This window comes from Physeter macrocephalus, chromosome 19 (assembly GCF_002837175.3).
Source record: "Physeter macrocephalus isolate SW-GA chromosome 19, ASM283717v5, whole genome shotgun sequence".
Taxonomy (NCBI): Eukaryota; Metazoa; Chordata; class Mammalia; order Artiodactyla; family Physeteridae; genus Physeter; species Physeter macrocephalus.
Genome location: NC_041232.1, coordinates 66,975,255 through 66,998,994, shown reverse-complemented (window position 1 = coordinate 66,998,994; position 23,740 = coordinate 66,975,255). Strand labels below are relative to the sequence as shown.

At 37.0% G+C, this 23,740-nt stretch overlaps 1 protein-coding gene across 1 annotated transcript in view; it reads right to left on the bottom strand.

The window, feature by feature from the left end:
• The window catches only part of DCC (DCC netrin 1 receptor), a 948,035-nt gene that overhangs the window by 370,333 nt on the left and 553,962 nt on the right, over positions 1–23,740 (bottom strand). The window lies entirely within an intron of this gene.

Genomic DNA, 23,740 nt, shown 5'->3' with positions numbered 1-23,740 from the left:
GACTAGGGTAATGGCTGAATAAGAGTGGGATTCTTAATCTAAATTCTTAGTATGGAGAATTTTCCACTTTGCAAGTAGGCCTTTGCCTGTGTATTGCTAACTGCAGAAGGAAAAGAGAAAATGCAATTGGAATACTGGTACATCATGATCCTACTTATAATTCAAATAGGAAGCACAGTTATGGATAATTTACCACATTGTCCTTATTTAAGTCATCATTTTAAAATCTTGCCCAAATCTGGGTCCTTTAAATTAATTTCAGGATTTAATCTTCAATTTTACCTTCTAGTATTCTATCTTCTCTCATAACTATTACTTCACTTAATCAAGGATAAGAAGCTTGTTCATTAAAGAAATTAGATAAACACAGGTCCGCAATCACTTAACCAAGACAGTTTACGTCCAGATGTGTTACTATATCCAAAAATTTTCAGGTTTTAGAAATGTAACATGGTGCATACACAGTGTTTTATGTAACACCGCGAGTGGGGTCTGTGATAGCACCCTCTTATTAAACCATATATTTGCAGCAAATATATGACATTCACACCAAACAAGATTATTAAAGACTATATATAGCCTAACATAAGGACAGGTCAGGTTAGGATGTGAAATGAGTTAAGAAAATCCTTCTGATTTTAGATTTGCAAATTCTGAATATGTGCAGAATGTTTTATTTGTGCCTATGGACCTGAAATTAAATATATGATTTGTAAATGGTAAATGCAATAATCACATTAGTTACTATAATCTGAAATAAATAGTCTCATCATTGCAAGCATAACAACAACTTTAACTTAAACATGCTGTGTACTTCCCCCAGCCTTAGATACCACCTAGCTTTGGACAGATATATATTTTTGGCCTCCAGTTCAACTCTTGTGAGTCTGAACGTCCATAGCGAAATAGCATATGAAAACCCAGATGACATGACATCTGATGATATACTTCTTAGATCAGAATGGAACCTGTGTCTCTGGATCATTTTCAGAATTTGTTCCATGGAACCCAGCTCCTTAAGGCATTACCGCTCACACATTTTTTGGGAAAAAAAATACTCACATCAGAAACATATATTTTATGTTGAGACAGGCTGGGACCTGGGCTCTGGGACCCTTTGCTGCAGTGCACCTGAACAAACCTCTCCTCGAGCAACAGAATACAAAGAAACTATAAGGGACTAAAAATAACTGTGCATGTGCAGTTGGGGCAAATTATGGACAAGGAGATACAAAAAGACCCCAAAAAATCCCACTGCCACTTCTGAAGAGCCGGGAGCAAAGACAGGGTGTTGGGAGCAAAAGTAGGGTACTGCGCATGCCCCTGCACTCAACACCACCAAATGCGTGGGGAGACCACCTAAGATACCCCTCTGGCCGAATCCCTGGACACACCCCTTCCCTCACCCCATAGAAGGAACAAGCTCGCCCTTCCTCAGGGAGCAAGGGAAGCTGTTACTTGTTTTCGCTCCTCCCTGCTGCAGCATGGGCCCCAATAAAGCCTTGCTTGATTGGGGAAGGCCAAGAACCCTGGTCGGTATCAATGTCACCTTCACATATTTTCCCACCAGTCCCCAAATCTGGAGAATCGTTATTATTGACAATTGCATTCTTTTCACCTTAACAACTGATTAATAATTTCTTAAAAACTTATTTGGAAGACATTTTATACCTATAGAAAACGTTAAGAATGAGAATAGTACATAGAACACCCTTGTTCCCTTTATCCAGATTTACCCATTATTAACACTGTTCTATAAACTTTATCATTCTCTCTCTCAATTATCTATCTATCTATCTATCTCTCTATCGAGATTTAGTTGCACCTATCAGGCTCTTCACCCCTAAATTCTTTAATGCATATTTCCTAAGAATTAATGTGTGCACGAATAATATAGTTGTCAACTTCAATGCATTTCATAGTAATACAATATTACTAATCATCATCTGTGTCAACTGACTCAATAGTGTCATTTATGTAGCATTTTCAGCTCTAATTGAGGATCCAGTTTATGGTTAAGTTTGAATTTCTTTACCATATCTCTTTAGTCTGCTCTATACTGAAACAGTTCAAAAGCCTTTATTTTTTACGACATTTATATATATATATATTTAAATTTTTATTGGAGTATAGTTTATTTACAATGTTGTGTTAGTTTCAGGTGTACAGCTAAGTGAATCAGTTATACATATATCCACTCCTTTATTTTTTAAGATTCTTTTCCCATATAGGCCATTACAGAGTACTGAGTAGAGTTCCCTGTGCTATACAGTGGGCTCTTATTAGTTAACTATTTTATATATAGTAGTGTGTATATGTCAGTCCCAATCTCCCAATTTATCCCCCCTTCTCCCCAATACCTTGGTAACTATAAGTTTGTTTTCTACATCCATGACTCTACTTCTGTTTTGTAAATAAGTTCACTTGTACCCTTTATTTTTAGATTCCACATATAAGTGACATCATGTGATATTTGCCTTTCTGTGTCTGACTTACTTCACTCAGTATGACAATCTCTAGGTCCATCCATGTAGCTGCAAATGGCATTATTTTGTTCTTTTTTATTACTGAGTAATATTCCATTGTATATATGTACCACATCTTCTCTATCCATTCCTCTGTTGGTGGACATTTAGGTTGCTTCCATGTCCTGGCTATTGTAAATAGTGCTGCAATGAACATTGGGGTGCATGCATCTTTTTGAATTATGGTTTTCTCTGGGTATATGCCCAGGAGTGGGATTGCTGGGTTCTATTTTAATTAACAGAATGTTCTTCATTTTGGGTTTGTCTTTGTTTCTTCATACTGAATTTAGGTTATACATTCCAGGCTGAAACAAAATGCAAGTGATGTCAGTCCTTCTCAAGGCATCACATCCAGAGGCACAAGATCTCTGTACCATCATTTATGTTAATTTTGAATACCAGGTCAAGGTACTATCAGATTTCTCCATTGTAGAGTTAAGTGGTCCCCTGCATCCCCCCAGACCCCAGCCCTCTGCTCCATTGCTTACAACTAATAAACAATCTGTGTGGAGATACTACATTGGGAGTATGCTTCATATCAGTGCCTCTAGGTCCTTTGGGTGAACAAGAAACACATGAATGTGTATACACAGATACACAGAAAAACGTTTAGGTGGATACATATACTCAAATATACAGATCCATATGCTATTTTTCATGACTCTATAGAGATTCCTCCCATTCCAATCCATGGATGGGGTCATTCTTGCCTTCCCCATTCTTCTTTCACATGTCCTTTATTCCAAAGGGAGAACTCTGAGTCCCAAACACTTGTATTTTGATAGACATTTCATGAGAGTAACCCCAGCTCAGTACTCTTCCGTGAAGTAGTAATTTTTCTATGGAAAATCCCTTATTTCACATACAAAGGAGACTTCAGTAGACATTGTTGAACAGTGGCAAGTCTTGCCTGTGTCAAAGTTTATAGTGATGTAGTTAGAATTGTATTATAATGAAGCAGACGTTTGCTTCCATGGGGAAAAAAAGCAAACTCAAAATTTGCCTGCTGATAACTCTTCAACCAGATTTTCAAAGTACAATATTTTAAATAACATTAGTAAAAACACTGATGACTTGCATACTTCTTTGATTACTTATATACCCACAAAGACAATGCAAACATTTCAAGAAGGGACATTTCTGATTCGGAATCTACTGTTCTTCTACGGAAGGGAGATAGAGAAAGGCGCAAAAACAGCAGCGAGATTGAGTGAACTGCTTAAGATATATGTTGAATGTGAGGTAACCAGGATTTTGAAAGTTCACATAGAGCATATTTGTGCAGTCCATTAATGTGTAAAGTATTAACTGAATGTGACTGAATGTGTCCTTTCTGGCTCTCCCATGGCTAAAGTGAAAGGGCATTGCTTACTAAGAACAGGGCTTATTCTGAGAGCAAAGATTCAGATTTAAAAATGGCCAAACTCCAAAGCCATCACTCCCACTGTGAGATGTAACACATTCAAGAAAGGTTTCCAGGAGATGTCCTGGAGAAAGGAAGGGGAGGCAATGCTTGGGGAGTTTCTGCTTATCTGTTCTACTGGAGCACAATGGGGTGATGTGAAACAATTTAAAATGTTTTCAATATTTGAGGAACAAAGAAGAAAATGAGTTTGCACTTCACCTGAACCACCACATGCAGAGTCAGCGGCAACTTTGCTAAGAAGGCAGGGGTGTGAAGAGTGCCCATGTCACTCAGAGTTTCCTGAGGCTCCGGGTGTGGCTGGGAGAGAATCTAGAAATGACCCATGCACCCAGAGTGAGCCACCTGAGAATCTGGAAGGACAAGCTGAGAGGGCCACTTAGCATGGTAGGGGCACATGGCGGGCAGGGTGGGAGGATGCAAAGCCTGCCTATGACTTTTTGAGTGCATGGGGATCAATCACTTCCACCAGGCATTGTGGAGAAGAAACTACAGGGATGCCTGCAGCTCAAGGCAACACCCCAACAATAACAAACATTAGACCATATTCCTCCCCTGATTATTCCAGCCATGGCTGCTTAGTGTCCTGGCTGTCGGGAGAATGGTCAAAACCCTTCACTGTGTTTCCCAAACAGTAAGAACAGCTGTCTTCTCCAGAGATATGCACAAGGCTAGGTATAGAGAAAGTAATCAATAAATGTGTGTCAAGTGAAAGGCTTTATATACAGTTACCAAATGTTATGGTAAATCACAAGCCTAAAATACATAGTCTAACTCATTTGATTTTGTTGATTCAGCATTGTTACTATGAGTGATCAGAAAATTGTATTTTCCTAACACACCTGATGAGAACTAAAGTTGTTATATCTGTCCGTGTTTCTTGTATGCATGAGAGCCTGTGTACACTTTGCCCACAGTATAATTTCTTTAAATGTACATGTGGTGTAGTTACCAGTGGGACAACATCAGGCAGTAAGTACCATAATTTGGATTCAGGACATACTGGTAGTGTCAATCCCAATCATCTGTTCACCAGATCAATTATTCTCCCTTCCTAATGGTCACTGGACACCATCAGGGAAAAAAGTGTACTTGGGAATCCAGAAAAATTTCAAGCAGAGATAATAGATACCAGAAGTAAAAAGGAACATTCAGAGCATCTAGTTTAAGCATTCACAAACAACTATGTGTTTTCATAGATTACATTCGACTTGTTAGTGTAAAGTTTCCAATTGTCTTTCTGAAAAAGAATTGTATTTTAGAATAAGATCATTTCCTACTTTAACTTTATGTTTTAAAATATAATTTATTTCGTGATCTGATTGAATTGGTAGAGTTTCTTTAATATCTTCATATATTAAGACAAAAATACTATAATCCTATGTTATCCCAAGTAAATATAAACATCACATCAAAGAACTATGATCAAATCATATATTTATCATATATACTCATATACATAAAATTAATCTAATCTAATCCAATCCAATCCAATCTAATCAAATGTAAGCAACTCATCAATCAATGCCAGTCTAACCAACTACCTTTTTATTTTTTTATTATATATAAAGTATTGATTAGAATTGTGAATTGTCTAAACATAAGTAAAAATGAATTATTCTTCCACATAAACCAGACTCTTTAGAAACTGAATAATTTAATAAATTTTACAGAGAAATGTCAGTTAAGTGATATAGGAGCATTATTTTTTATTTATTTATTTATTTATTTATACAGCAGGTTCTTAATAGTTATCTATTTTATACACATCAGTGTATACACGTCAATCCCAATCTCCCAATTCATCACACCACCACACCACCCCCACCACTTTCCCCTGTTGGCGTCCATTCGCTTGTTCCCTACACCTGTGTCTCAATTTCTACTCTGCAAACCTGTTCATCTGTACCATTTTTCTAGGTTCCATATATATGCATTAATATACAATATTTGTTTCTCTCTTTCTGACTTACTTCACTCTGTATGATGGTCTGTAGATCCATCCACGTCTCTACAATTTCATTCCTTTTTATGGCTGAGTAATATTCCATTGTATATATATACCACATCTTCTTTATCCATTCATCTGTCGATGGGTGTGAGGTGATACCTCATTGTAGTTTTGATTTGCATTTCTCTAATGATTAGTGATGTTGAGCACCCTTTCATGCATTTGTTGGCAATCTGTATATCTTCTTTGGAGAAATGTCTATTTAGGTCTTCTGCCTGTTTTTGGATTGGGCTATTTGTTTTTTTGATATTGAGCTGCATGAGCTGCTTGTATATTTTGGAGATTAATCCTTTTTCAGTTGCTTCATTTGCGAATATTTTCTCCTATTCTGAGGGTTGTCTTTTCGTCTTGTTTATGGTTTCCTTTGCTGTGCATAAGCTTTTAAGTTTCATTGGGTCCCATTTTATTTTTATTTCCATTTCATATATACATATATATTTATATACATAAATACAGATATAGATATACAGTCATATATATATATACACACACACACAGATATATACATATATATAGAGAGAGAGATATAGGTATATACAGTGTAAGTATAGATATACATACCTGCAGGTTCTGCATGTCTGGATTCAACCAACCTCAGTTCAGTTCAAAAATACAAAAAAAAAAAAAAAAAAAAAAAAAAAATTCCAGAATGTTCCAAAAACCAAAACTTGAATTTGCTGTGCTGTGGTCACTATTTACATAGCATTTACATTTTACTTACAACTATTCACATAGCATTTAGATTGTATTAGATATTATAAGTAATCTAGAGATATTAATAATTAATCAAGATTAAATATACTGAAGGATATGTGTAGGTTATATGCAAATACAAATACTACCTCATTTTATGTAGGGTACTTAAGCATCTGCAGATTTTGGTATCAATGGGGGAGCCCTGAAATCAATGCCAATGAACATACTGAGGGACAACTGTACAGACATATGGGCATACCTTGGAGATACTGTATATTAGGTTCCAGACCACCCCAATAAAGCAATTATCACAATAAAGGAAACCAAAATTTTTGGTTTCCCAGGGCCTATAAAAAGTCATGTTTACACTGTACTGTATTCTGTTAAGTGTGTCTTATGTCTAAAAAAAATGTACATAATTTAAAAATACTTCATTGCTAAAAAATGTTAACTATCATCTGAAACCTCAGTGAGTCATAATCTTTTTGCAGGGGGAGGGTCTTGCCTTGATTGTGAGGTGATACCTCATTGTAGTTTTGATTTGCATTTCTCTAATGATTAGTGATGTTGAGCACCCTTTCATGCATTTGTTGGCAATCTGTATATCTTCTTTGGAGAAATGTCTATTTAGGTCTTCTGCCTGTTTTTGGATTGGGCTATTTGTTTTTTTGATATTGAGCTGCATGAGCTGCTTGTATATTTTGGAGATTAATCCTTTTTCAGTTGCTTCATTTGCGAATATTTTCTCCTATTCTGAGGGTTGTCTTTTCGTCTTGTTTATGGTTTCCTTTGCTGTGCATAAGCTTTTAAGTTTCATTGGGTCCCATTTTATTTTTATTTCCATTTCATATATACATATATATTTATATACATAAATACAGATATAGATATACAGTCATATATATATATACACACACACACAGATATATACATATATATAGAGAGAGAGATATAGGTATATACAGTGTAAGTATAGATATACATACCTGCAGGTTCTGCATGTCTGGATTCAACCAACCTCAGTTCAGTTCAAAAATACAAAAAAAAAAAAAAAAAAAAAAAAAAAAAAAATTCCAGAATGTTCCAAAAACCAAAACTTGAATTTGCTGTGCTGTGGTCACTATTTACATAGCATTTACATTTTACTTACAACTATTCACATAGCATTTAGATTGTATTAGATATTATAAGTAATCTAGAGATATTAATAATTAATCAAGATTAAATATACTGAAGGATATGTGTAGGTTATATGCAAATACAAATACTACCTCATTTTATGTAGGGTACTTAAGCATCTGCAGATTTTGGTATCAATGGGGGAGCCCTGAAATCAATGCCAATGAACATACTGAGGGACAACTGTACAGACATATGGGCATACCTTGGAGATACTGTATATTAGGTTCCAGACCACCCCAATAAAGCAATTATCACAATAAAGGAAACCAAAATTTTTGGTTTCCCAGGGCCTATAAAAAGTCATGTTTACACTGTACTGTATTCTGTTAAGTGTGTCTTATGTCTAAAAAAAATGTACATAATTTAAAAATACTTCATTGCTAAAAAATGTTAACTATCATCTGAAACCTCAGTGAGTCATAATCTTTTTGCAGGGGGAGGGTCTTGCCTTGATGTTGGTGGTGGCTGACTGATCAGGGTGGTGGTGCTGAAGGCTGGGGCAGCTGTGGCATTTTCTTAAAATCAGACAACAATGCAGTTTGCCACATCGATTGACTCTTCCTTTCACTTGAACACTCAGAGGTCATTCTAAGGTTATTAATTGACCTAATTTCAATATTGTTGTGCCTGAAGAAATAAGGAGGCCTGAGGAGAGGGGGAGAGGGGAGTGGCCTGTCAGTGGAGCAGTCAGAACATACCCAACATTTATCAGTTAAGTTCACCTTCTTTATATGGGTGCAGTTTGTGGAACCCCAAAAGAGTTACAAGAGCAACATCAAAGATTACTGATCATGGATCACCATGATGAATAAAATAATCATGAAAAATTCTTAAATATTGCAAGAATTACCAAAATGTGACATAGAGACAGGGAAGTGAGCAAACGCCATTGGAAAACTGGTGCCAAGGGACTTGTTCAAGACAGGGTTGCCACAGGTCTTCAATTTGTAAAAAATGTAGTGTCTGCAAAGTGCAATAAAGCAAAGCACAATTAAATGAGGTCTGCCTGTATATAGATAGAAAGATAGAGAGAAAGAGTTAATCATCCAGACCAAAATACTGCCTGCACATGGGACATTCTTTTTCACAGCATTCCCGGATAGTGTTCAGACTCTGTGTTTCACTTTGAAACTGAGTTCCCCTAAAACTGAGTTCCTCTGCCAAGTTTATGATTAACTCCTCTATCCAAAACTTTACTCCCTTTCTTTTCCTAAACCTGTTCCCCTCAAGACTGAGCACTATCAAAGAAAAGGGGGATTGAAACCGTATACAAGCCCCTGTGTCCTTGTCCTTTGAAGTAAAAGGCTTCTGCTTTAGTCTCCCAAGCCTCCCTTGAGTCTCAAAAGGCTGACTCAAGAGTTAATGATTAGCAGCCAAAAAAATAAAAAATAAAATAAATAAATTAATTAATAATTTAAAAAGAGTTAATGATTAGGAAATGTGAAGACATAGAAACAAAGAATAGCTGTTGGGCCAGTAAACTGGTAACAATTTAGACTATAAATCTGCCACAGAGCAGAATCACCCAACTCCCAGTTCCCTGAAAGATACAGATGAAGGCCTGACACACATTCCTAAGTTGTTTTTACAGGAAGCACACCCCCACATGAAAACTGCTGACCACAAGCACACAGACCCTGGACAGGTTGAAAAGCAGAAGGTTGATGATGCAAAACTTCACCTTGAAGCCAACCAATTCGAGAATTCTGCATGACCTGATCAGACACCCTGTGGCCCCCTCCCTCACTTTGCCTTTAAAACCTCTTCCCTGAAAGCCATTGAGGAGTTTGCGACTTTTGAATATGAGCTGCCCATTCTCCTTGCTTGGTGCCCTGCAATAAATGCTGTACTTTCCTTCACTATAACCCAGTGTCAACAGATTGGCTTTACCGTGCAGGTGAGAACAGAGGCAAGTTTGGTTAGGTAACAATATAAGCTATTACATGTTTACTCTTCTGCACAACAGTACTATAAATTCAAATTCCTGAATTCCCTAATATTTTCCTTTTGAATTATAGCTCTAACATAGGCCTGCGGATAATATATTGTGTTTTATGTTGATTGTGGAAATATGCATGTGTGCTTGTGTGTGTGTATATCTGTATACACACACATAAGTACACATACATATATTGATATATATATGTACTTGCGTATTTATTCAGACCTATGTCTATAAACTATATTTATACATAACTTACATACTTTTACATAAGTGATTCATTATATGCATATTAGAGAGAAAGAAAGAGAAAGAGAAAAAGGAAGACTCAAAGATGTTCAACAATAGGAATCAGATGTGAAATCAATACAGTTAACAGCTTCAGCCTTCCATTTCATTACATTTTAGTATGTCAGTCAAGAGCCTTAATGGGTTTAACCGCTCATCATTTCCAAGATGTCTTTAATAATCCCCACTGATCCCCACAGTTGGACAATAATTTTATGGCAAACTGCATCTAATTTCTCTCCATCTCTATTCCAGTTACCCCCTTCTTCAAAGAATGGAAAGATTTCAGAATAGATGCATAATCTATGCAAGTAACTCATCAATCAATGTCAACCTAACCAACTACCTTTTTAAATTTCAATATTGCATTACAGTAGAAATTCATTATAACACCTGTACCTAAGAACAAATTAAATACCTATGCTAGAGTAAATGAGCTGTATTACATGTCACTATTTGTACTGGGAACAGGAATTTCTGACTATATATAAGTTTATAGTGTAACAGAGTACTTTATAATGAGTTCTTATTGCATATTAACCCAAAGATGGCTTATAAAAGTTGGCTGAATCTTTAATAAGGCATGATTTATCACATATAATCATACTCATGACAGGATATATGTCTGTGTTCTATATATGTATGAGTAGGTAAGTGGGGTGGGGGGGAGAATATTACAGTTTAATGAGCTAGTTGATTAAGATAAAAGTCAGAAGGTATGATTTCTTGTCCCTACTCATGATAGAGACCAGTCATTGGCATCAAAGACCAAGGTGTCCATGGTCCCCCTGAAATTGTTTGCATATTTTCAAAAATGTAATATGTACATTTTTTGAGTTGTAGGGTACAAAGTTTCCATCATTAAGGTCTACAATTTGCTAAGTGGTAGCTCCCAGTGGATTAGACAATATCTCTGATTTCTTTTGGTTCTGAAAATCAGTGATTCTATCATCAAATCATTTGTAGTGCTTATTAATTACTTTATAATGGGAAATATGGCAATAATTTCACTTTAAATAGACATCTTCAACTTTTAATAAAATGCTATACTGTTTCATAAGCTGAAACGTTTGTGAAATAGATGGTTCTATTTCATTTTGCAAATCATGGGTAAATCAAATGCATTTGAATTCATCTGGTTTAATTCATCAAATATTTTAGATTTTCCAAATGTTAGGGCTTCTGATGATCAAGAAATCAAACAGCATATACAAATTAATACCCTATTTTATTTTCCTTTCCTTTCTCTTGCTCTGTGTCTATTCTAATATCTATTTGTCTACCTTCCTGACTTCTCTATACTTTAATTGATATTTGTATTAAGCACACTAAACTCCAAATTATGATTTATCAAATATATGCTTCTAAAAATGGGAGTTTAAATAACCTCTTCCAGATAAGAATGTGAATATAAGGTTTTCATAGAAAAAACTTTAGAAGGATCAAGACCTGTCTCTGTCATCACAATACTGAAGGAGGCTGATATCTTTTCACCATTATACTGATGTTTCCCAGCTGGTAGTCCGAAATGAAGACAAATGTTAGTGTCAGAGAATACCTAGTTGAACGTTTGAATATTTAAAGTCTTTTCAAAATGATTGCATAGTACAGTGTTCCTAAATCATTAATTTAACAGCCACCAAATCCATTTTTTTTAAGAACTAAAGTAACTGTGCATTAAAAAAAAAAAAAATCACATGTGTTGTCATTCAAATAATGAACTATAATTCACATGTCTTCAATTCAGGCCAGAATTCTGAGGGTGAGTCTACCTTCTTATTCATGTGCTAATACAAAAATGATTCTTGAGTCCATTTTTAAAAATGGATAGCAAGGGATGTAAATAATTATCTGTGGTGATCCAAATGGATTTAGGCCACAAAGCTCTCTTATTTAAGCAGCAGCTTCCATTTCCAATGATATCCTCACTGAATGTGTTTCAAATGCAAACCATTTCTGAAACTATTTGCATTTATTGATAATAAAGTGCATGCTTTGATTGCCTCTTTGATTTTTTTTTCTCCTGTAGTTAACAGCTTTAATGATATTTCTATGAAATCTGTTTCTGTTCTGCAGGGGGAATGCAACATCAAAAAGCCTGCAGGCAATGTAATTATTAACATAATAAAACCCTTCTTGACTGAACTATGCAGTTAGGAGATATGACAGTAGTTTGGCAAGGAAGAAGCACAAACTGTGGGGTAGGTTTCTATTACAAAACCACAGGAGTCTGACAAGATTTGGTTGGAGGAAGCAGTTATTACCTGATCATTTTATTGAATATTTTTGGTTTGAATAGGTGCTATCTGCTAACTCACAATATACTCAACTGTGTCATTATGTGTGCGTATATGTGTCTGCATCTGTGTGTCTGCAGACATATATTGATGTATCTATATATATATATATATACACAAATATATATAAAATATGTGTGATTTATTACTTACATATTACTTATATATATAAACATGTATAAATGTTGATATATTAAATAATGGATATTTTTTGACAGCATAGTAGGAAAAACTTTAATGATTCTCTCTGAAGGAAGAAAATCTTAAAAGTAGTCTTCTTGTGATTTGTCCTAGAACCGGAAGTAGTTTTATAATAAAAGTGATTACAGGAATAGACCTCAATGTAAGGTCTTTTCAGTGGAGTAACAGATTTTTCACTAACACCACCAAGCAGTAATAACCTTGGTGAAGTAAATAGCTTACGCTGAATTTCACTTTAGAACACAAACAATGCCTAGAAAAGTAAAATGTAGTGGGTAATGTAGATTCCTGACCGAATGAGATTTCAAACCATTTAAACTGGAGATTTTTAAGTAACGTCAAAGGCAACTGTTTTTATGATACAGCAAAATTGCCAAAAAGATAATACTGAAGTTAAAAACTTAAAGTTTCAGTCAAATGTGCTTAAATTTCCATATTACTGAAGGCTTATTGTCATGTAAACCTAATCATAATGACTTAAAAAAATGTTTTCCCAGAATAGCTTGGGTCTGGTTACTTTCCATTGTGATTGAAATTTCTAGATAAAAGTACAGCTCATTTTAAAGTCTAATCACACTCTTTATGTGTTTATAATACAATGCTTTCTCTAGTACTGTGAAATATTTTATCATGTAGAAATTTTTAAGGAACTTATTAGGAGAAAGAAAACACACACAAAAACAAAAAAAAAAAAACACCTCTCTGGACTGGATGGATGATGAAGTATGTAAGAACGCTAGAAATAGACCTATTGATGAAGTATATAGTAAGTTAGGACAGTTATGGGAAGTTTGGTCAAGAGTATTTCTTGAACAACAGTTGAAAATTGCACTGATGGAAAAAGGAAGGACGGGAAATTCAGATGTGAAGGAGGAATCTAGTGAGTCAGAGTAAATGGGTGTGAATGAGTTTAATGAGTAATGGCCTTGATAATTGCCTTTCTGGAATAGAATTTTCAAGTTGGTCAACAGAGAGAAAAACACTAGAGAATAGTTTGGGGAAGGCTTTAGATGGGAAGTCTTCAAGTAAAAATAATGAGAATAATTCCAAAGTGAACTAATTAATGATGGCACAGTTAATCAGGAAACAACCCACCAACATGAAATTATCAATGATTAAATTGCTTATCTATTTTATTAGCATTATCAACAAATCAAATAGTGTTCTACTGATTTCTAAGAAAATGTGGTGTGTCTCAAGACGCTTGAAGAAAGTTAAAAGAAAAACTCATCCATTTTTTGCAAGATGTTTGCCTCTAGAACTTCAGTTTGGGAACAAATGTTCAGAACAGAAAAAAAAATTCAAATGAGTTTTCTAAGAAATTGTCAAGAACTTTTGAGAAATTCCAAACAGAGATAGTGGAAAGGTAAAAACTATCACTGTGGTACATGGTAAAAAAAGAAAATACCCCAAATGGGAATGAAACCCTTAATTTTGAATCCTGGATCAAAAACCGCTGTTCACTATTAAATAATGCGTTATCTTTAGACCAGATTACCTTAACACTCTGCATATTATTTTCTTACGGGTTCATAATTTCTATATAACAGGGCTATTGTAGAAACTGTACTGTAAATGATGCTATTATAGATAGGCAAGTCTTCAAAATAATACAGTAGTTAATATTATTGTTACCTGAAATCAAGTCCCTTAAACATTTCCAAATTTTGGTTCCCTCATTAGACAATTGGAGGAAGAAGTATTTGCTCCTCTTAATTCTCAAGATTGTAAGAAGAACACAAGGAGAAGCTGTATGTGAAAAGGAAACAGTAAGCATAGCAGTCCATACCTGCATAGGGTGTAGCATGAGTCCTGGCCAGGATTATGTCTGTAAACATAAGTTAAACCTTTCAACCTTCTCATAAATACTCCACACAGTTATTTTGTTGTTATTATACAGACCATACATGTATGTTTAATTCTTATAGAAGAGTCCCAAGCAGAAATCCCTAGGAAGGGCACAGGTGTAGGCCTCTTGCTTGTTTCACACTTATTTGAGACTCGTATATACTTCAGGATCGTACTTCTGCACACAAAAAAGTCAGTTCTCTATAAATATTATAGATACACATCAGAGAATCAGATGTCTTCAGCTTAAGTACAACGCAGAGTGTTCCCCATGGTGATAATGTAACTAAATCTCAGCAACCTTTCTCAAATTTGGCTTGTATTTATGGTCAGTATGGGAAGAATCAATATTTGATGTCTGTAGTTTTAATAGAGTCAATAAATGACATGTATGGATTGCTTTTATAAAAGAGCCCTGCTGCTGTGTATTAGAGGAGAAGGAAGCAGCAATCTTTTCTCCAGCAGTCAGGTGAGTAGGTTTTTCTACATAACGGCAAAAAGATCCTACCTTAAAAGACACCATCTCTTTGGGGAAGAAATGTATTGTTTATCTATCTCTAGGCTTTAAAAGATAAGTAACTGCCTTGGGTAAACTGACTCTTTGTGGAGGGACCATAAGTTAAAGAAGAAATTTAGAACTCTATTCTCCTAACACATAGGTTTCACAGGAGTTGCCGATCTGGGCTACATCCCATCTAATAAAACTTTGGTGAGAGAGGCTAACAGTAAAGAGTGTGGCCTCCAGAATAGGAGACCCTGGGTTCAAATCCAGTACCCTTGCTCAGGCTATATGGCCAGGGTCAATCTACTTAATGTTCTTGAGCTTAAATTTTCTTACCTTAAAAATGGGGTTAATACCAACACCTATCTCATGGCTTTGTTGTGGAGATTAATAATAAATCATTTATGAATGGCATCTAGTACCAAGGAAATGCCCAATAAATATTACCAATTTTCACAGTGTGCCAGACATCATGAGAATCAGCAGTGGAAACAATGAAACCTTCCTTAAAATTTAGTCTAAGGTGGTGGGGCCACAAGGAGCTAGGAGAGGTCCAGATGAGGTGGGAGAGATCATCAGGGGTGAGACCACACTGGGCCTTAAAGGCGTTAGGAAGATTTTGATTTTTAAGACTCGTCAAGGTACTGATAGACTTAATCATTTTGTACTCTGTTCACTATACAAATTGTGAATTGAAGGGGGCAAATGTAGGTGTTGGGAGACCAGTTGGGAGAGTATTCTATAGCACAGAAGAGAGAGGTTAACAGCTTGATTTAGAATGATGGTGATGGACATGAAGAGAAATAGAGGGATTCAACAGCTACAGGGAAGGTAAAAACAACAGCATTTGATGGATTGGAGGTTGGGCAGTGAGAGGAGAGAAGCATCAAGAATGACTCCTATATTTCTGACTTGCATAGCTGGTTGTTTCTCATGTTGTTCACTGAGATAGCAAACACTGGATTAAAGCAAGACTGGGCAGGTGTGTGGGTATGGTGTATGGGCAGGTGAATATCACGGTGTTGGTACCCACACTGGGGTTGAGGTTCTTCACTATATACAGAGATATCCGGCTGGGTATTTATCCCCAGATGGATAGTCATAACCTATTATTTTTCTTCATCTTTACTTCTCTCTTAATTTCATGGGCTCTGGGCTAGACAATTTCACACCCTAGTTCTAAGAATGGCCTCATCACAGACTCTTTTTCTTCTTTATTTATTTCTCCTGCAATTTTTTTCTTTCTTTTTCCACATATAGTCAGCCGCTTTTTAGGAACATTAGCTAGTCTCCAGATTTTGTGATCATCTGTTTGTTCTATTCCCACCTAACTGAGCTCCTCTAAACCCACATTTTGCTCTTTTTTAAGGCACTCAAAATAATTACCCTAATTAACCGATGAGACTCTGCTAAGGCACTTTTTTCTGAGCAACGTATATACGTGTTGAGGAATTTTGCTCCATTCCACTCCCGATACTTGAAAAAAAAAAGCTCAAGAAAAAATATCTTTCCTTACAGTGGCAACAGTAAAAATCCCAATAGCAATGAACCTGGGGACACATGTGACCTTGACAATACTGAAATTAATATTCCCTTTGCGATTCCACTGACATTTATCACTGAGAAACACCTTTAATGCCCTTACACACACACGCGTGCGAAAGGAAGATTGATCATTGCACGGGGCAGAAAATCTAGCTGTCCTCTATCTCTAAGAAGCATCTAAAAGGCTCCCCGTCTGCTGACTGAACCACCCTGAGGATTAAGTTCATTTTATTTTATTTTCAGTATTCAAAAGATAAGAAGTTTATTAACCACATGGAAGATTTGGGTTTGTTCAGAGATAACAGCAGGAAGACAAATAGTTTTCAGCAGTAAATCATCTCACAGAAGTTGGACAATGACTTTAAGTAAAACTGAACACAGGGACACGGATGTGACTGTTCTGTATCCAAAGATTCCTCTTATTTCCCCAACCACACCTCCTTGGCTTTAATTTTCATTGGTGCCATAAAGTTTCAGACCAATAGGAAAGAAATGTCTTTGACTCAAACATTCAAAGGCCATTGATTATAATGTTCAGTAAATCTGGAGTAAAATAAGGAAAATGATGGTTAAACATGATGTTATTTAGATTGCATTCAGAAATATTTAAGAAGATTGATTTGTTTAACCACTGTATTTCAATAGCTCCAAAACTCATTTTAAGATCAGACTGGCAATCTTTTTGACTTCCTTGTGGCTGGGTAGAAGACATAGGGACTATATCAAAGTCATCACTGTCCAGTATAATGTGAGGCATGAATACTCATATGTAATTTGAATTTTCCAGTAGCCACATTAAAAAGGTAAAAATGAAATAAGTGAAATTAATTTTTTAAAAAATATATACAACCTAATATATCTAAAATACGGTCACTTCAAATCATAATCAATATGAAATGTGTTAATGTGACAGTTTACATTGCTTATACTAAGTCTTTAATACCCAGGGTGGATTTTACTCTTTCAGGACTCCTCAATTTGGGCAAGCCACATTTCAAGTGCTCAACAGCCACTTGTGGCTAGTGGTTACTATACCAAACACTACAGAAGTAGGAAATGCCACTAGAACAATTCAAGAACTCTAGAAAATTTAGTATTTCCAAAGAGAGTGGCAAAATTACTGTAAGAACATTAAATTATCACAAGGACAAAGAACAAATCACACTCCAAGTGATACATTTAATCAAGCTATTGGCATAATCTAAGACGTGAGTGATATGTTCAATCTATTATTACACTGTTATTTGCGGTTTAAGATCATATTAAATGATGAAACATAACACAGAAGGGGCATCAAGTCATTTCTGGGGGATCCTAAGCATTTGGTTAGATTGAACTACAAGTCAGTCCCTCTGAAGAATGGAAGTGATAATAATAATTTTTTATTTCACTGCAAGGTAGTAGGAGAAGACTTTGAATCAAGCCTTCAGCAGACAGCAGACTGAAGGTTAAGCTCAAGTAAGTGATTTGCAACAGGGAGGAGAAATGATGTCCCTAGCATGTTCTTCAGCACGGGGGTTAGCATAACTCACTCAGACTAGCATAAGCTCAATAATGTTGGGATTTTTAAAATATTATACTGTTATGGCAATGTTTTCTTTTTTTTTTTTTTTTTTTTTTTTTTTTGTGGTATGCGGGCCTCCCTCTGCTGCGGCCTCTCCCGTTGCGGAGCACAGGCTCCAGACGCGCAGGCCCAGCGGCCATGGCTCACGGGCCCAGCCGCTCCGCGGCATGTGGGATCCTCCCGGACCGGGGCGCGAACCCGGTTCCCCTGCATCGGCAGGCGGACGCGCAACCACTGCGCCACCAGGGAAGCCCTGTTTTCTTAAATAATAAGAATTTTAACTCATTACAGAATTGTTGAAATGCAGTTAGCTTTCAGGTAACTGCGTTTCCGTTTCCCTGAAATTATCACGGCTAATCTTTGTGTGTGCGCATCTGTGCACGCACACACAGACATGCATTAGCACTGTGGTAGGAATATTATGCCATGTTCTGATCACAACTCTGACAGTGCTAGTTTTGCCGCATTTAATTTCGTCACAGCTAATGGAGGAGTTGGGTTGGGCCAAAATTCTTTTTCACAGGATGTTTCACAGGTACAGGGGATTGCTATCGGCTGAAGTTGAAACATTTCAAGGTGATGACACGCAATTACTGCTTTGGGTCGCAGCTGTTAAAACCAAAGTCAAGGTGCTGCCGTCAATGTTCGCGAGTAAAAGATCATGGAGTTTTTATCAACTGAAGGTCAAACAGTGGAAATCTGAGGGTGTGGCCAGTGCCTGTCACAGCTCTTGCTGGCAGCTTCTGCAAACTCTGTTACTCAGCTGATTTCTTTCACTTGCTTGTTCCCTTCAGGCCACCTAAGCAGTTCGCAGTCCCTAATATTCAGAAGGTACTGTGTCCTACAGCCTACAAGGCAGGGTTAGAATTCTGGAGAGAGGAAGAAGGTAGGAGCATATCAAATATGATTTTAAGGAACTAAGGGTATTTTTAATATTTCTCTGCTTGAGAGACAATAACTGAAATTATTTTTTAAATGAAAAAGGTAGCTTCTTAGTTAATTTTTTTTTAATGTGTATATTGATGGGATTCCCTGGTGGCGCAGTGGCTGAGAGTCCGCCTGCCGATGCGGGGGACACGGGTTCGTGCCCCGGTCCGGGAAGATCCCACGTGCCGCGGAGCGGCTGGGCCCGTGAGCCATGGCCGCTGAGCCTGCGTGTCCGGGGCCTGTGCTCTGCAATGGGAGAGGCCACAACGGTGAGAGGCCCGCGTACCGCCAAAAAAAAAAAAAAAAAAAAAAGTGTATATTGTTGAGGATTTTTGCGTCTATGTTCAACAGCGATACGGGCCTGTAATTTTCTTTTTTATGATATCTTTGTCTGGTTTTGGTATCAGGGTGATGCTGGCCTCATAGAATGAGCTTGGGAGTGTTCCTTCCTCTGCAATTTTTTGGAATAGTTTGAGAAGGATAGATGTTAACTCTTCTCTAAAAAAAAAGGGTACAAATGAACTTATTTACAAAACAGAAGCAGAGTCAATGTAGAAAACAAACTTATGGTTACCAGGGAGTAAGGTGGGGGGGATAAATTGGGAGATCGGGATTGACATATACCCACTACTGTATATAAAATAACCAATAAGGATCTACTGTATATAGCACAGGAAAATCTACTCAATACTCTGTAATGGTCTATATGGGAAAAGAATCTTAAAAAAGAGTGAATAAATGTATATGTATAACTGATTCACTTTGCTATACACCTGAAACTAACACAACATTGTGAATCAACTATACTCCAATAAAAATGAAAAAAAATATGTCTGCATATGTATGTATATATGTATATGTGTGTGTGTGTGTGTGTGTGTGTGTATGCATATAATAGTTTTCTCAGTCCTCACCCATTACTTGGAATCTTACTAACAATCTATATGATTTTTAGGGAAGTGTATGTATTGGGTTGAATAGTTCCCCCATCCACCACCCCCTGCCTAATTCACGTGTACCCAGAAAGGCCTTTGCAGATATAATTACCTAAATTAAGGTGAAGTCATACTAGATTAGGGTGGGCTGTAAATCCAGTAAGACTGGCGTCCTTATAAAAAAAAGAAGACACAAAGGGACATGGCCACAGAGGGGAGAAGGTCATGTGAAGATGGAAGCAGAGACTGGGTGATACACCTATAAACCAAAAAATGCCAAAGGATTGCCAAAACCACCAGAAGCCGGGAAGCAACAAGGAAAGATTTTTATCTAAAGCCTTCAGAGGGAGCACGGGTCTGCTGACACCTTGATTTCAGATTTCTAGTCTCCGGAACTGTCAGAGAATACATTTTTGTTGTTTTAAACCAGGCAACATGTGGCACTTTGTCACAGCAGCCCCAGGAAACTAACACAGGCAGGATAATCCCTATTTTAGGAGAGAAAATTGAAAATCAGAAAAGGTAAGTGACCTGCTCAAACACATAACAGCAATATACAGAGAATGTCTCAATCTAGAACCCAGGTATTTCGCATATTGGTTTAGTGTTACATCCATTTTCAAAGTGAGGAAACAGATTTTTTGTAAGCGGAGTTGTCTAACATAAACAACCCTGGATGAGCAATCTAGACATAGATATAGGCCTGGTGATACCCGCTGTGTACTGACCCATCCTACGACTGGCCCTAAGCTCCCTGATCCCCAAATTTATTCTTTGTAAAACTCAATGATTGAAATCAGCTATCTCAAATGGACTTTATGAACTTTATGCTTCAGATCATTGGGTGAATGTTTTGGATTCTGGGTACCCTGAGTTAACGGGGTGTATAAGATTTCCCAAGACAGGGAAAAGGGTAAAGAAAAGGGATATTACAAATCGAAAGGCAAACTCCTTCTGAATTCTGTAGTCTTTACTTGGACCTATAAACCAGGCTTCCACTGATAAAATCCTGATGCAATCTCAGAATAAGGTGACTCAACATCAGGGTCATTTCTGAATAGACATCCTATTAGAATTCAATCTCCTGTTTAATGAACACAGGCAAAGGACATATCAGAAAACAAGCTGGTTCTGGGCTGACATTTATTTTGGCACTAACTAGCCCCCATTGGATTGGTTTCTTGGAAAATCTTGGCAGCAAGAAGACTGGGTTGTGCATCTGAGGCATCCTTTTAGTCAGTTCTCCCTTTCTGGGATCAGCTAACCAAATTACACTTCATTGGCCTGCCAGGATGCTTTCTAAGAAGGATGCTTCTCTGTGATGGACAAATATTTGAGTGTCTTCTGAGCATGGCACTGTGCGTATCCCTGTAACACATGAATCAGGGACATGTAGGGCACAGATATTTTATAGTTGACAACATGGAGAATTTGCCCCTGTTACTCCGACAACTGTTCAGTTTTGCCACTATAAGAAGCTAAATACTGCATGACCTTGGCCATTGGCTAGCAGTATGTGGCGTTTTCTTTTATTTTTCTATTCAAAATATTGGGCACCTTCTTTGAACTTACAGTCTAATTAAATAAATAAAACCTGAATCCATTTAACAGTCAAACCTAACGTATTTTTTTTAAAAAGTCTTGATTTGTCCCTCATGTCTCTCCCCTCCCCACACCCCCTCCAAGCTGGCTCTTTATCAAGTTTCAGAACCCAAAATGGTCCCACAATTCACCTAGTTTCTGAGGCTTAACATCAAAGAGTAAATCTGACTCCTGTCTTTTCTCCTATCCCACACCCAGCAGCAAGTCTCATCTTTTCCAGAGGCATCCTGAATCCTACCAGTCCTTAATACCTCCATAGTTTCCCCCAAAACAGGACCTACCAACATCTCCTGACTGTACTACACATTAGCCTCCTCTCTAGCTCCCGTCTTCTAAAATGAAAATTACATCATGTCACCCCCTCCTGTGCAGATGCCTCTGCACTGAGAACTAATCCACCTTCCTTACTGTGGCTTCAAGGTTTCTCCCGTCTGGGCCCTGCTACCTGTGGACTCCTCTCTTCACTCTCCCTCTTCTTTGTTCTGCTGCCACACAGTGGTCCTCTTCCTCTTCCTCTCCAGGGACTTGGCACTTGCTGTTGGCTCTGCCTGAAATGTGCCTGCCCAAGATCTTTGCTGGCATCCCTCCAAATTCATTCACAGGTCCCCTTAAATGCCTCTTCTTCAGAAAGGCTCTCCTGACTTTCCTTTCTAGAATCACCTCTATCCTTTTCATTCTCTATCTCCTTAAACTAGTTTATTCTTCTGCATGCTTTATTTTTATTTGTGTATTGTCCCTTTCTATTACTAGAATAGAAACCTCATCAAGATAAACATTTGTCTGTCTTTTTTTTACTGCTGAACTCCCAGTGCTGAGAAATAAGGTAGTCCACCAGGGTCACACAATAACTATTTGTTGAAAGAAAAAAATGAATGAATGAAAGACGTGAACAAATTTGGAGCGGGAAACATGAGCTTCTGCAGACTAACACATAGCTCCATGGGGTGAATTAGCCAGAGTGGGCTTTCTGCTTTTAAAATCTTAAATAAAATCTTAAAATAGAAATAGAAGAGACTTATGAAATAGCCTAAAGAAGAAAGAGAGCATTTCAAACACATGTCAGCAGCCCACAGATAGAGATGAACAAATTATGTGCGTTGTTAAGGAACATGACTTCATGAGAATAATTAGAATACAGCAATGATGGAATGCATGATTATAATAGCATTTATTGAGGACTGACAAAGTGTCAGAGAGAAGGCTAAGTATTTTATTCTAAACAGCTCATTTAATTCTCAGAATAATCATTTGAGGATGTATTGTTTTGTCCCATTTTACAGATTTTTCTTTTAAGTTTTACAACATCCCTGCAAGATCTCCCTATTTTACATATGAGGAAGCTGTGGTTTAGCAAAACCAGCTTACCCTAGTTAGCTAGTAAGTAAAAAAGACAGAATTCTAATCCAATCTGATTTCTGAATGCTTGTTCTCAACTACCTTTCTCTCTCCTCCATTCTAAAGACCTGGAACACTAATTACAGATTAAAATAAGGTGGTAATGAACAGGTTACCTGCATTGAACATGGGCTCAGAGTTCCACTATTTGACTTCCAGTTAATAAAAAGCCATGATCATTTCCTCTTGGACACTGGTGGCACCATCTTGACTCCAATTTTAACATCCAACATTGAAAGCAGTAATTGTGTGGCCTCACCATAAAAATCTTTCAATTTCAACCCATGGAAATCCCCTGTACCTGTCAAATATCCTGTGGTCAGAAATTCTGGCCCAGTTTAAACTCAATATTGGATGTGATATGGGGCTTCCCAAGGTGGGAAGATTGGGCTGAGACCCAAAAGAGTTTTCACAGAACAGGGAATAGTTGTAGGTATTATTCCCCTTAGCTGTGCTCCTACAAAGTAGAAATAATATCTTTATTAAAACAATATAACAATGCAGGAACATTGGAATCAGAGAATAAGAGTTAAAGTCAAATTATTATCCTTTTTTGTGTAGCACATAAGACACATCAGAGTATGCAGAATATAACCTGCAGTTAAAAGAGTCCGTAAAATAGTGATTTAAAAATGAGTTTCACTAAAAGTAGAACTACCATACGACCCAGCAATCCCACTACTGGGCATACACCCTGAGAAAACCATAATCCAAAAAGAGTCATGTAACACAATGTTCATTGCAGCTCTATTTACAATAGCCAGGCCATGGAAGCAACCTAAGTGTTCGTCGACAGATGAATGGATAAAGAAGATGTGGCACGTATATACAATGGAATATTATTCAGCCATAAAAAG